The sequence below is a fragment of the Trichoplusia ni genome, chromosome 19 (genome assembly GCF_003590095.1).
Source record: "Trichoplusia ni isolate ovarian cell line Hi5 chromosome 19, tn1, whole genome shotgun sequence".
Classification (NCBI taxonomy): domain Eukaryota; kingdom Metazoa; phylum Arthropoda; class Insecta; order Lepidoptera; family Noctuidae; genus Trichoplusia; species Trichoplusia ni.
The window spans coordinates 5,246,565-5,261,122 of NC_039496.1; the positions used below are offsets into that span (position 1 = coordinate 5,246,565).

Genomic DNA, 14,558 nt, shown 5'->3' on the forward strand with positions numbered 1-14,558 from the left:
ATTCTACGTTCAACTAAGATGATAGTTTTGACATGTGCGCCATGTTGTGCGACAACAAAAGGCGGGAAACAGGCGTCACCGCGCGTCGAGTTGCCCTCAGACTTGGCTCGGCCGTATTATTAACTAACACCAGTACTAGCAACCACAGGTCAGCTGTGGAAAAGAGATAAAGATATTTATTTTTATATCTCTATCATTATCGTATCACTTAAAAATGTGTTTACTTAACACTGTCAGTTTTTAGATCAAAATTATGTTCATTTTTTAATTGCTAGACCTGCCGTTTTTTATTATACAACAATACAATGTCTACACTTTTGGTGTTTGTGTACGCGATTGAAACCTAAGTTTTCCGTCATAAGAAGATCTTTAATCGATTAAGTTTCTCAAAAAGAAGGAATCCAAAAGAAAACCAGTAATTATAAGGTAAAGGTACTTAATGTTTGTAAGCTAAAATGGTAGAAACAGATAATATTGCACATAACTTGTAAGTATCAAAGATTTCCGTCAACCAATATAGGCGCGTAAGAAATAAATATGAAACCGCATTTGAAGTGGACGTAATTAATTGTTTAATTTGCATATTGCAGTGTACTTGTTGATTGTCTGGTAATATGTTACAGTGAGACGTACTCAGATATAATCCTTGGCATTGCATGTAACATGCTATGTTAGCAATTGTATCTTAGTTTTTAATTCAGAGCGTAAGGTGATACAGTATCTATCTGGTTTTTAGGGTTGCATATGGATCACTATAACTACCGATCTGCAATCTGTCCGTCTGGCCGTTTGTCTCTTTGTTACCAAGCTGTAGCTCATGAGCGCTTAGCCCTTATGGCTAAACATTTGTTGCCGCCTCTACAAATTCGAGGATTATCATCATAATCATCGTCAGCCCATATTCGTCCACTGTTGGACATAGGCCTCCCCAATTACACGAGAACTAGATCTATCTTCGTCTGCTCACGTACAGCTCCTGCTATTCCAGGATAGCAGGGATAAATTAGATGATTATTGGAAAGAATTTTATTCTGAAAAAATGATTTTATTTGGTCTATTTGTAAGGAACTCTAGGTGTCTCAAGTCCGACTCGCACCTGACCGGTTTCTTAATTGCGACTTGATTGATATTTGATAATATGCATTTATGTTAACATATTTAAATTGAGACGCCTTGAAACAAATTAACTTTAGTACCATCTGTAATTTACCAGTTTATTACATCAAAAAAAAACGTATTTCTAAAATAATTGTAATCATAAGAGTTCTTAACAATTCTGAGAAAATGACCATTATGATTATAAACGACTATAAAACAGTACAGGAAAACATGGTTAATGCGCTTAAAACGTATTATTGTAGGTATCGAGAGGGCACTCAATCAATCCCTCTCACAACACGCCGTCATCAAGTAGATTACATGAATAACATGCAAACGATTTAAATCTATTTCCTTTTGGTAATACCTGTGACCAGAGACGAGAGGAAAAACTACAAAAAAATAAACATTACTTAAATACTTTTTGGAATACGCTTCAGTATTAACGAGTAAAACGCTGTGAAGGTTATAAGGTTACGATGCAGTTCGGCCGCCATTCATCGAGAATTTGAAAAGTTTATTCTATTCAATAGTTGCATTGAACCGAACGTTTATTGTAGCCGTTCTAGTTTCGTACGTGCGTACTTGTGTGTGAGTACTGTTCGGACGACTGACAGCACATAGGACCATGTCACATAACATCACACGTTCATCATACAGAAAAATATAGAGCGTTAAATATGAGCTCAGGTTTAGCTGTACGTTGTGGAATACCTATCAGTATCTACTTTGATTTGATTGCATACAAATTGTTTCAAAAACTGTTGAAGACTGGCTCCTGTAACACAGGACTCGCCCAGCTCAAGAGCCAAGGTTTCCAATATAATTGTACCTCATTTTAAGCCTATTCATTATTATAATTATCAAAAGACCAAAACTGGGTCCTGTGATACGATATATAAAGTAAGATATAAAGTATTATGATCGTTATGATGAAATAAATAATAAAGCTCAAGTGAAATAACACGTGAGCCGAGGCTGAGTTTCTCAAGGATTGACATAAGTGTGATTTATTAGAGCAGTGAGTCGTGGAAATGTAGAGTCGTATGAGACCTTTGTGGCGGGCAGTCCTGTCTCCTTAATGGTCCACTATTATAACTATTGTAGTTAAATATGAAACATATTCCACTTGTCAAAGATACGAATAATATAGTTATAGCGTCGATATTGTAACCTTATTACTTTGTTTTTTATTTATCATTTCTAGGTTACAGTAAGCAACCTATTTGTTTAATCAAATAATAGAGATATGGTATTACAACTGTGACATTCGTTTAGAAATGTGTCTGGTTGTGAATTAAATAGGTGTGGTGACAGTGCCGGATTTGGACAAGTGTCTTTTGTCACGCATTTAACAAGGTTGCAGAGTAAATCTGGCGTAGGTTTCGGACATATCACGGTCCTTTGATTCATTCTTCCTAGTCCGTATTATGTTGTACTATGCGTATTTTAGGTAGGCTATAATATAAAAGTAAAGACGTATTTGAGTTGTGTCAGATTTCATCCTATTTTCTATAAAACCTAGTCTTTAAACAACATAAGTTAAATATACAGGTCAATATCCAACAAATCGATCGATTAACTTCAAAAAAGGAAAAAACAACAAAGTAAGTATTAAATACGATCGTTGTTTTCATTGTTTCGTTTTGTTCAAAAAGAGGTTTAATGACCTGATTTAAAATGAATATTTTTGTTTTGTTTATTGGAAACAATCTTTTACTCTATTTTCAAAAAATGCGATGTTTAATTGATAGTGATGTGCAGGTATCTGTTATTGTGAATCCAGTAACAGGTTATTGATATTAAACGTGATATTTCGTAACTGAATCACGTGTATCGAACGGAGTTATGGGCAGACATCGTTATGCCGAGTAAGGACGGTCAGTGATATTAGGTATCGTTCTCAGGGTTAACTGTCAAACACGCGACGCTGCGCCCAGATTTAAGGATCGGCGCTATTAAATATTTATATTATTTTTACTAATTACTTTATTATACTATTAGTGATGTTTTTTTCTTTGTATATACTTTGCTTTTGAAATTTATGAATTTTATTGATTTTTAGATCAGGTCAATGCTTTTTGGGTTAAGTAAAACTTCATTCTGTTTTTCTGGATTTATCAACGTATTCAAAAATATTTTAAGAAAAATATTATTTTTTAATAAAGACTCAACTTCTTCAAATAAAATCTTAAATCATAAACTAATTGTGTGTGCGTGATTGCATGACTGCAGTGCAAAAAATAGTTTCAGCTATAATTTCAGCAAGTTGCAGCCAACTTATTAGCAATACTAGTTACTAACTAAGCTAAATATCCTTACCCTTTTATTTTAATTGCATTTATTCATAATAAGGCTTATTAAGATCCTTGCTTCTCAGCAAAAGAAGAGTATTTTTTTATAGAGATGAGAACATTGCCTGTTCATGTTTTAACAGCTTTTTATATACAACTAGCAGCACTTTTTATATGCAACTTGTAAAAATGTGTCAAAAATTTGTACACTTGAAATAAATTGATTTGAAACCGTCTGTTCAGAAAGTAGAAGTTCAATAAACATTTAACTGATAAATGGAAGGTTTACCACTGTTATTAAAACCACGTCCTTATAACACGTGTTTTCTTGTATGTTTTATAATAATTACACCGCAATAATATTGCAGCAGATTGATATACCACCAGGTAATAAATTATTGAATTTAAATAAATGGGAAAACCTGATTATTGTACATTGAACCATTAGTATAATAATAGGTAAAATACATGAGTATTTTATTAAATGTTGACTTTATAAGGCAATACTGTAGATCGTGTTTGTTTTTTTTTTTTATTAAAATTCAAACCTGGCAAAGGAATAAATGTTGACTATGAAGGAATTTGTAGGTATTCGATTTAGCATATACTTCAAACGAAATTCATCATTTTCAGGTCATTAATAACATTTAATACAAAAACGCAGTTGAAACAGTCTAGACATAATTAAGGCATAGTATGTAGTATCTACAATATCTAAGAGCTAACATGTGCATTGTGCAACGCACACAATGGCAGACATTTTTATATAATCTGTGGCTTGTACTGAGATAATAACCTCGGAAACTGCTCGACTGATCTAGATAACTTTCCGCATAATAGTAGAGCTGTTTATGAATCTATTATAAAGACATACTAGATTAAATATAGGTGAATCAAACGTAGAAATTTTGAAGGTGCTGTTTGTTGCAAACATTAAGAAAATTGACGGATTTTTATACTTTCAGTAACATAACAATAGGCACAAGCTTTACTTTAGTTTGAAAAAAAACTGTACGAAGAAGAAGAGTCGACGTGTGAACATAAAATTTTTATTTTTTTATTTTACATGCTAAATATTATGCACATATTAGCTGATATTGCATTACCGATACATAAAAAGGTAAGGACGTTCTTCAAAGAACTGCCCTGGTCTAAGCATTTTTGTGTTCATTACTTCGTCCGAATTTTCACATTTGTCATTAAGTGAACAAGCTCATGAACCAGCTGTACTGCTAAAGATTTCATTATGTAGTTGTGTACGTTGGTGCGGTGCAGTTAGCAAAGCAAGTACATATTATATAAATATACGAAGGTAGTAACTATCAACATGCCGATTGATTCTCCACCTGACTTGATCAATGATCATGGCAGAATACTGATAATACTTATACTTTAGGAGTTAAAAGAAAAAAAAGTTTATGGACAATTGAATATGGAACTTTATTATGTGGTTCGAACTTTAAAATGTAAAAGGCGAAACTGAAAACAAAATTCTAATATATTAAATTAAATAAAAAAAAAACCAAGAGAACCAACGTAAAATGAGATTTAATAAAAAAACCTATCTCCGTTTTCTAACCTTGAAAGATTAGATAAAATCTTTATTTTAGACTACTGACGTAACTTAATTCTTAATTATATTTTGTTACAAAAATCTAATTAATCAATTGTCACAACATATCGCACCGTATAGGAAGTTTATTATGAACTGCGAACAAAGTAAGTAAAAAACATAATGTGTAATTAAATGTAGAGATAAGAAAAAAATCGGGAAAGGGATTTTGGAACTTTGAAATTCTTTATTTCTGGATAGTTTGTATCTGAACTATGTATCTGAGTGGCTTTAATTATTACTCATATGTGATTATAATGGATTGGACAACATTTGTCTGTGAATCACCAAAAAAAAACATTTAGAAGGGGTTGCTTGAGCCCCTCACCGATTTATCGTCTTGGATATTCATACTTCTAATCGAGAAGTGTTAGTTATATTTTCATACTTTTCAGCATCCCTATATCATCTCTTATTTAAAGTAAACCTCACTGTGATTTATTTAAAAAAAAAACAATGTTTTTGAAACTAAACCACAAAGTGGTTTCAAACACTGAACATTTTTGAAACTTAATTTTAGAAAGTTGGCTCGTGGGCTTATAAGCACTAGTATGTAAGTGGCCTTTGAAGTATATGCCTTTATGTCTGTATGTGCAATGTATGAGATATATTGATATAGTGCTGTTATTATTGCATGTGACTTCCGCGTCAGTGGGTAGGTCACTTGTCGACCTACGGGCCCTAAAGTAAGGCCGTAGCCTGTAGACACCAAAACATTTCCGAAACTTAATCATGGTAGAGTTTTTTAACCGCCTTTAAACAGAAGGAGGTTTTCAATTCGTCTGGCTTTTTATGTTTTTTACCTCAGAACTTTAGGCTAGAATTTTTATTAAGTATGGTTCAATGTATTTTTTTAATTTGAATTCGGTTTTTTTTGTTGGAACAATATGAAGTAGCTATGCTATGTTTGATTGACCGATTTTAATGAGATTCATCAATATTTAAATTAAAACGCATGCTAAGTTTATTGCTAAAGTTGTTATCAAAGTTTTTTGTTTGTTAATTTGATAGTGTTTAAATTATTAATTTTCTGATTAAATAAATATTACTTTGGTTATGTTCGTGCTCTACTTAAGCTATTTAAAGTGAATCAATTAGGTTTTCATGACGGAGGCTTTTTCTTTAGTTGCCGTGAACAAAATAGAGCAACACAATTAAAGTTGACTTGATTATCGACTGACAATGACGTCCATATCAAGAACATTTTTTTTGTTTTAATAAATAAATATTAAACGTGAATACAGATTTCTTTTTGCCGAACGAGTTTTCTAAGGACTTCAGAACTTAGAACTTTGCTTCCCATTAATATTTAAAAAAAGTCGTAAGTAGTAGAGAATTGTATGGAAGGTATGTTATTTTGGCAGAGTTCCCGCTCAACTGTTGGTCGAAGTATTCCAATTAAATTGGATGAATAACTAAACATTTAAAAAATTGTTAAGAACACACAGAAATTGGGCATGAAGGAAAATCGTGAGTAAATCGTAAATAATAAATTTCAATAATCATTCTGATCTCATCACGAAAACTACAATGCGTTAAATTGTGCACCAATGCAAACTTTGATACAAAAAAAAAGTTCCTCTAAAAACATTAACCTTTTTGCATGTAAACGAGCAGATATAATTGCTATAAACAAACGACTGTGGCACGTCCGAAAATAATTTTTAATTTAAACTTGTAACTTCACTTAAATGTCAAGTTCATTTATGATCGGGTGTACAAACAGTACGCACACATGCGCGTTGCATGTGTGAACGTATGTAGTAGCGTCTATTGTGAGTAATATCAATATTTTGTCTAACATGGGAGTCACCAGTCATCCCTCGTATGGAGTATTTAGCCTATAGCACTCATAATTGGTATGGTGAGGGCTGTCAGCGGCCAGTAGCACAAACACCGCAACGTGCGCGTGTTACGTGATACAGCTGTTATTACGTATTATGTAGTGAATGAAAAATTACAAATTGAGTAAAAAGTTTGTATATAATGTTGCATATTAGAGGGATATACATGAAGTTCAATATTAGGTATACCAGAAATAGTAGGATACAAGAACGTCTCTTGAATTTGATTGAATTCTCGTCTTGGTTTTTGACTATTTCTATAATGAGTTAGGAGGAAAATGTATCAATTGATTTTGGAAGTTTGTCATAAGCATGATATCAAACAAATATATGAAGGTTGTTACTCTGTACCCAACCTCAGCACCGGCAGCACAATAAAAAATCACAATGAATGCCTTAATTTGCAACACAACACCACAAGTTGACATTGCAATTATTTGGACACTGACACATTCTTTTTGGACGATATTTTAGGATGATGTATGGGATTGAGTAATGTTGTAGAGTTTTTGATTTTGATGTGTACGTAATTGAGAATTTGTTTTTTTTAAAGTGGATATTTTCAGTTTGTTGTTAATCGCCATGAATACAATGAGTAATTGATGTGGTTATATTAATTATAATGCGAGCACTATTCAAATCCATTTCAATGCACCGATAACGTACTTAATACTAATTTCGTTCGTTTCCAACTGAATTTTAGACGTCTGACCACTCGACCAGAACACATTTTTTACACACACCGATGTTGTTAAAATAATAAAGTAACAAAAAGATTTGCTTACCAAAATAATACTGCACGTGCGTTAAAACAAAAAACTAACTTTAAAAGTTCCAAATACGAGCATGTTTTCGTGAAACTGTTGAAGAAATATAGAACGTCACGAAAAACACGAAAAATGTTTAAAACTCGCGTCAAATAACACTTTTGGGGAACATTTCACGTCACTTGGGGGTTTTGTCCGCATAGGGGGATGGTGTGGGCAGCTGAGGATTCCTAGGACTCTGGTGAGCGTGTCTTACAGATTGTGCACTGTTTGTTGTGGTGGCGAGTGCGTGTGGTGAGCGGCGCGGCGGCGTGAGACGTGTGCTCGATCAGACGCAGCGCGGTATTCTGACGCCCGAAGCCTTGCGCCTACAGTTTTGCACCTCCCGACGAACTCCGCCCCACTCTCATATAGTTTCTGATAATTAACTTATTTTAAGGTTGCAATGTTCTAGTTCCGCGAGCTATTAATCGATTGGTGTCTTGCAAATAGGAAAAACGTTTAGCTTCAAGGTGTCATCTTTTCATTATTGCTTACTAGGAAATATCTTCCTGTATCATTCCTGAATATACAACGATCTATTAATTATAAAGAACGGGTTATTCATCTTATAGACGGAACTACGACTTATCAATAAATAATCAAAAACAAAACTAATATCGTTTTTTAACATAAAATTGCCATCGTAATAGATTACATTTTATTTACTTGTTTTTGTCAATAATTCTAATGTGTTTTGTTAATTTCGTAATTTATTACCAAAATAATTAATTAATGGGGTTTGTTACCATCACTTAGGTAGTAATACTATTTATCTATGTAAAGTTCTCACGCTACGCGACTTGGTCGTAGTGACTTAATGGTTATCTTACCGAATTTGTGTTACCTAGAGTGTGGATTCAAATCAAGGTAAGATAATGTCAGTAAATCTAAGAATCCTGCTTTATTTGAATCATTGTAGGTACTATACTGTTTTAATGTTGTTAACATATGTAATATTGTGTGTACATAAATTGTAAATAAATAAATTATCAACCGGTAAAACATTGAAATATAATAACATTTTCAATTTTTTCGCATATTCAATGGGAACGCAATTTATTTCAATTTCTGCCCACCCCTTTATAAGTCGTAATCATAAATTACATCAAATACTTACGTTTAACTTACGCTACCGTTACGTTTTACGCGTGTGAGAAAATTTACACTTGAACAATAGTGGATCATTGTCTTTTAATTAATAAGTAAGTTTTTATAAACCACAATGGTTTAGTCACCACATGTATAGAGTACGACTCTTGACGTTCTGAGTTCGACACTCGGAGGACAAACTTTTTTTATTGACATTGGAGCCTCCTTGTACCCCGTTTTATATACGTAATCGATAGTGTTTATTGTAAATATAACACCAGAATGAAACAACCATGAAAATTCTCAGTAAACAACTTATATAAAAATATTGGAATCAAGGTATTTAACATCATACTGTTTTTACAACTGAAACTAAATAAATCAAATCTATTTAAATGCATGTAGTAAAATCATATTTCGTATTGAAATCAACAAAACATTTTTTTTTACTGTTTTTTGTTTAAACAAAAATATTTATTTGCATATAACTCGGTTAAAAGATTTTATTTTAGTAATTCTACATGTTTTTCTCTTTTTACGATGTTGAGAGCCGAAAATACGATTCGGTACGAAATATCCCAAAAATATATCGCGATCCATCTGTCTAGTTTCTCAGAAATCTCATTTGGTTGTCCAGTTTTAAAAAGATAAATAAACATTATTTTTTGCTGACCACTTATAGTTCAAAATATACACAAAAAATGATCTACATAAATTGGCGCCAGGCAATCAAGATTAATTGTCTAGGTCGACTTTCTTGTCACATCTTAAAAGACATGTATAATATTTACAGGCGACTTATGTGCACAGTTCTAATAGTTACGTTCTACTCCTCTTGATAAGTGTTATTTCTAATTGTTGACGTCAATCAAAATCGCTCAAAAGTAGGTTTTTCTTTCGCATGGGAAATCATGAAATTACTCCCGCTTTGGATGGAGCGGTAGAGGTACCTATGTCAATTTTTACTGACTAAATCTCTGATCCCTCTAAGTACCAGGCCGTAATCCTTTCGGATAAACCCGCTGAAATGTAGGGAAATGGCAATTTTCCCTAAGTCACAGCCTTTTTTTAAACGCTATCTATATTGCCAAAATATCACTTGGGTGTAGAGGCTTGTATTAGGATGTATGCACACCAATGCTAAAGGCGCAGGTGCGTTGATGCCTAAGGCTGCGTTTCCACTATGCTTGTTTAGAATCGAGATATCGGTAGTTACAGTTTGCCCAGGTTTAAGTCCTATCTGAGAATTTACATATCATGTCTGGAAAATCACTATTTTATTTATTGGTTTTTTTTTAACATCCTTAACCCAGGCTAGTAATCGTGGTCTAAAGTGAGAAAGCTATCAAACATAAATGTTTTTGAATACTGGCCATACATTGTTGCTAATATGTAAGTCACGAAAAGAAAAAAAGATCAATATTCAAATATTTATACTTGTCAAATTTGATGTTACTGACATGATAAGTGGGGAAGGAAGCCGTCTTTAACAAAGGTGTTCGTATTTTGTTTGAATAGTATCGGGTAAAGGTAGAGTCCCCAGGATATATTGAAAACTGTTCTAATTATATTAAGATCGTAAGGATTTTAATTATCAAGATTAAGTTTTTATTTTATGAATTTATTCTGGCGTAAGAGCTATCTAACGGCTGAGTAAGATTTTATTTGGTGACAGCCTAAAACGTGTTTTTGCGAAAGACTGTATGATACTTAGGGACAATGTTCAACACGGTTCTTCAGAAGGTGAAAAAGGAATCTCATTATTAAGGCTCCACTGTCTGTCCGTTCGTCTGTCACCATGCGGGACCATCCGTGTCGCGAGTCAGACACGCACTTGTCCGGTTTTTGAGCTGACACTGATGTAATTTCCATAGCAATGAACGAATGCAAAAGGAGACAAAACAAGGTAAGTAAAAGCAAAAAGCCGAATAAATATAATTAAGTTAAAAAAAAAACTTAATTGATAAATTAAAAGAAAATAAAACAACCAAAAAGGTTAAACTCATAATTGTATAATTAGGTTATAAACGTTATTATTTGACATCGTAATTAGCGTCATATTTCACACTTAGCCTTGCAAATCTTAGAAGGTGATAAAGAGGTAATAATAAAAAGGAAATGTAATTAAAATCGGTACAATTAAAAGTTCGTTAATTATTTGTCGCCTGTTACACTGTATCAATAGGGTAAATAATTGTTTATGTTGCAATCCTTTTAAAGTGCGTTATTGAGTTTTAATGGTGGCTAAGTGCCTGCCTTCAGCTGCGTTACAGGTCACGCTATCGCTTGAAATTCCTAGATCTAGATTTCTACTAAACTTTAATCTGACCTTTTGATTTATGTATTAGACATTAACCCGATTGTCATTAAGGTAAACAGATTTATCTTCTCTCATTTGAATACGTAATGCTGTTAATGTCCTAATTTGCAAATATTAATAATTATAAGTTCTAACTCGCAAGGTTACGTTTGTACTTTTTTCAGATGATAATGGATCTAGGGTCTTCGTTTTCCAATCCTATGATTAAACCTATTATGGCGAGACAACAATTTTTTGGATACGTATAAAGCACATTATGTCCAAAATGGTTCTACTTTATTGTTTGTTATGTTACACAAAATCAAATAGCCACTTACGAACTGATATTTAGATGAAATTAAAAATGTAAATCGTTATGAGTTGCAATTTTATTTGTTTTTTTTTTAAAGGTGATCTCTTTTAACTAGTATTTTGTTTTTAATACACTACTAAAAGCTAGGAGAGTACGCGCAAAAATTAATTAAGAACTTTTGAAGTGCCCATGGTAGCAATTAACTCTGACATCTGTTTTTAACAATGAATGGGTGTATTTTACTATGTAGGCGTAAAAAAACTTAAAGGTAAATTATTGCAATAAATAGCTCTTAGTAGCAATTTGATCTATCCATGTTTGATGCTTACGGGAAAAAGAATATATGAAATAATAACCACAAAACTGTTAGCACACCTCTGTGTACAAGCAAACACAAAAGTGAATTCTCCTTTTGTAATAGTCTTCACAAAGTGTTAAATAATCGATGTCAACAATTTTCCATTTCAAGTAATTCACATTGATTTTATGACGTCCATCACTTTGTCAATATGTTCATATATGTACTACTGTATTGCTTTTTTCCTTTGGAAATCACTATGCCCTCTAGACTAGGGTTTTTCCTCCACATATAAATAGCGCACCAAGAGAGTCAATGAGATCCTTTGATATTTTTTGGCGATGGTGGTATTAAAATCTAATTTGAAAAGGGAACATAATTGTTTTTTTTTTAATATTATTAAATGTCAACGCCAGAAAGAGTACCTACGCGTGTCTCTATTTAAGAAAAAATAGAATAGTTATACCAAAACCTTTTTTAAGCTTCCGAAGCTCCTCAGTTTTTTACAACCATTGTCTAGGTCTGTGGTCTAGACTTAAGCATCAATTATTATTAATTGACTTTATTAAATATCCCTGCTCACGTCATAATTCCCGTGGTACTTGTACTCACAATATGTTAATGTTAGTGTTGTAATCATTACTGATTACATTAAAAAAAAACATCAACTTATCCAATCATACGATCACATCAGGAATTAAACAAATATATTTCTGAATTGATAAATTAACCAAATATTAGTCAACAGTAAACGATTCGCTTGACAAGTGTACTTGGTACTTCCCCTTAAGCGTTTACTTAGAATGAAGTCATTAATAAGTAAGTTGACAAATATTATATTTGATACTTAGAACCTACTTTGATTCAAAGTACCCATATTTTTGTCATAGAATTTCGTCGGTGTTGATGTTCAAAAAAACAGTCTACCACCACGTCCTCAAAAATTTTGAAAATGTTTTTAATGGTCTCTTAAGATCTAACCGGCCAGTGACAAATCGGACTTGCATGTGAAAGTATTCCGTACCATTACTACGATAATCTATAAAATGGCACAAAATATTGTGGAGTGAATTGTATCGGAGCTTTTATTAAGTAGCATTAATTGCAAACTTTTGTAGTTTTTTGAACGCTATGTATATCAATGTTTTTATTGTATATTTTAAATGGTAATAATAAAAAAAACTGTTGCATTTGCATGACGCCTACAGAAATACATTATCTACGAACACTTCAAGTATCTATCTCGGTCCATAAAATTCAACCTAGCGACAGACAGCGAAGCCTTAATAACACTCAGATTTACCCTTTACGTACGGAACCCAAAACCCTAGAGCAGAAAGGTCCCTCAAACAGTTATTACAGTAATTGGTGATTGCGAAAATATCAATCTTGTTTTTTAAACGGTATTGAGGCAACAGGACTGATTGATAGCAGGAAAACGTTTTGATTTTGTTATTTGTGTTCATTCCAAATGACAATAATTGATTTAATTTGCTTTTATCTATTGTTTCGAACAGAGATAATTCAAACTTTGAATTCGTTCCTTTTTTTGAATATTGAGCAGAGGATTTGCATTGCCATTCGACGTGGCAATGCTGCCAGCAGGCGGTGATCCAAAAGCCTGCAGCCGAATTGAAATTCGAAAACTTTATTAATTTAGTTTAACTTTTTTTTAATAAAAAAATTTTGGGTCAAAAATGTAGGGATCAGAAATCAATCAATCAATACATCTCACTTTTCATAAACGAAGTATTCTATTCCAGTTTTAAGTTTTTAAATTAAACTCCTTTCTTAGAAAACTATTTTCCAGTGCTATATACAATGTACAGTTTACTACTTGTATACGAACGGTTGGACAGACAGGGCGACCTCGTGCAACCCGTGCCCGGCTGTCTGACGACGCAAGGTGAAGGCTGATCAAATACTACTGCAATACGTATGAATGTACAAAACTTTATAATAAAGATTTATTAATAAAGTGAACTAAACATTTGTTACTTTTTATTTTTTTGAGAAAGGAGGTTTGCTACGGTATTCTGTTAAAAAGGTTTTACCTAATTCAGATTCCAGCCTCTTTGTGTAGAATTTTGAGCTTATTATTTGAATTTCGAACGATAAGTAAATAAAAGCTTGTTATTTATGTGTATGTGTCGGAATGGACAAGGCGTTTAGTTATTATGCCTTGTTCATATTATTTACGGACTTTTTCCCCTTTTCTTCCCCGTTGTCACGAAAATTGTAGACTAGATTTTCTACTTCAGTGTTTAGTTAATATTCAATTAAAATCATTAGATATTGAATAGTTTAACAATTAATTATTTTCCTTAACAGTAAATTAATTAATTTAATTTTTCCTTCACTATCGTAGTATTTAATTCACAAGTCGATTCATTATTTTCCGTTTTGTACAGTGCATCCTCGATGAACAGACGTTTCCGAATAGTAGATTATTTTGATCTTGACTTAGATTTAAAGTCGGAATTCCTAGAACCACATCTTCATGTAACATTATTGTGAGTGTGAAAGAGAGATGCCGCGCTACAGAGTGTACTGCGTTGTCCCGCTTAAACATTTTTTTTTTATTAGGGCTTAACGAAATATTAAATACCCAAGGGCCTACATCCACGTTTTAAAGTGAATCTTCGGTAATAGTGCAATCGGGACGGTGCTCTACACTATGTCGAGTTTCATTACGCTTCCACAAATGCACCAGACTTGCTCTTAGAGGTGTTAGGGTCCCAGATATTACAGACTAAAATACCCAACTAGTTAAACAATTGAATATTTTGTACCGACTTCAAAAAGGAGGTGATTCTCAATTCGTGGTTTTTTTTTTTATTTCCGTTACCTCAGAACATTGAGAGGAACTTTAAACCATGAGAGCTAGACTTGAAATTTTCAC

The 14,558-nt window shown here is 32.8% G+C and overlaps 1 protein-coding gene across 3 annotated transcripts in view; it reads right to left on the reverse strand.

Moving 5' to 3' along the window:
- LOC113503391 (synaptic vesicle glycoprotein 2B-like) overlaps positions 1-14,558 on the reverse strand; it is a 44,196-nt gene that overhangs the window by 16,783 nt on the left and 12,855 nt on the right. The window contains exon 1 of one of the 3 annotated variants that reach the window (XM_026885323.1): positions 7,634-7,933. The exons of the other annotated variants lie outside the window; for them this stretch is intronic. The gene's annotated coding sequence lies outside the window, so the exon portion shown is untranslated. Of the gene's footprint in view, positions 1-7,633; positions 7,934-14,558 lie in introns of those variants that run through there. 3 annotated transcript variants of the gene reach the window in all.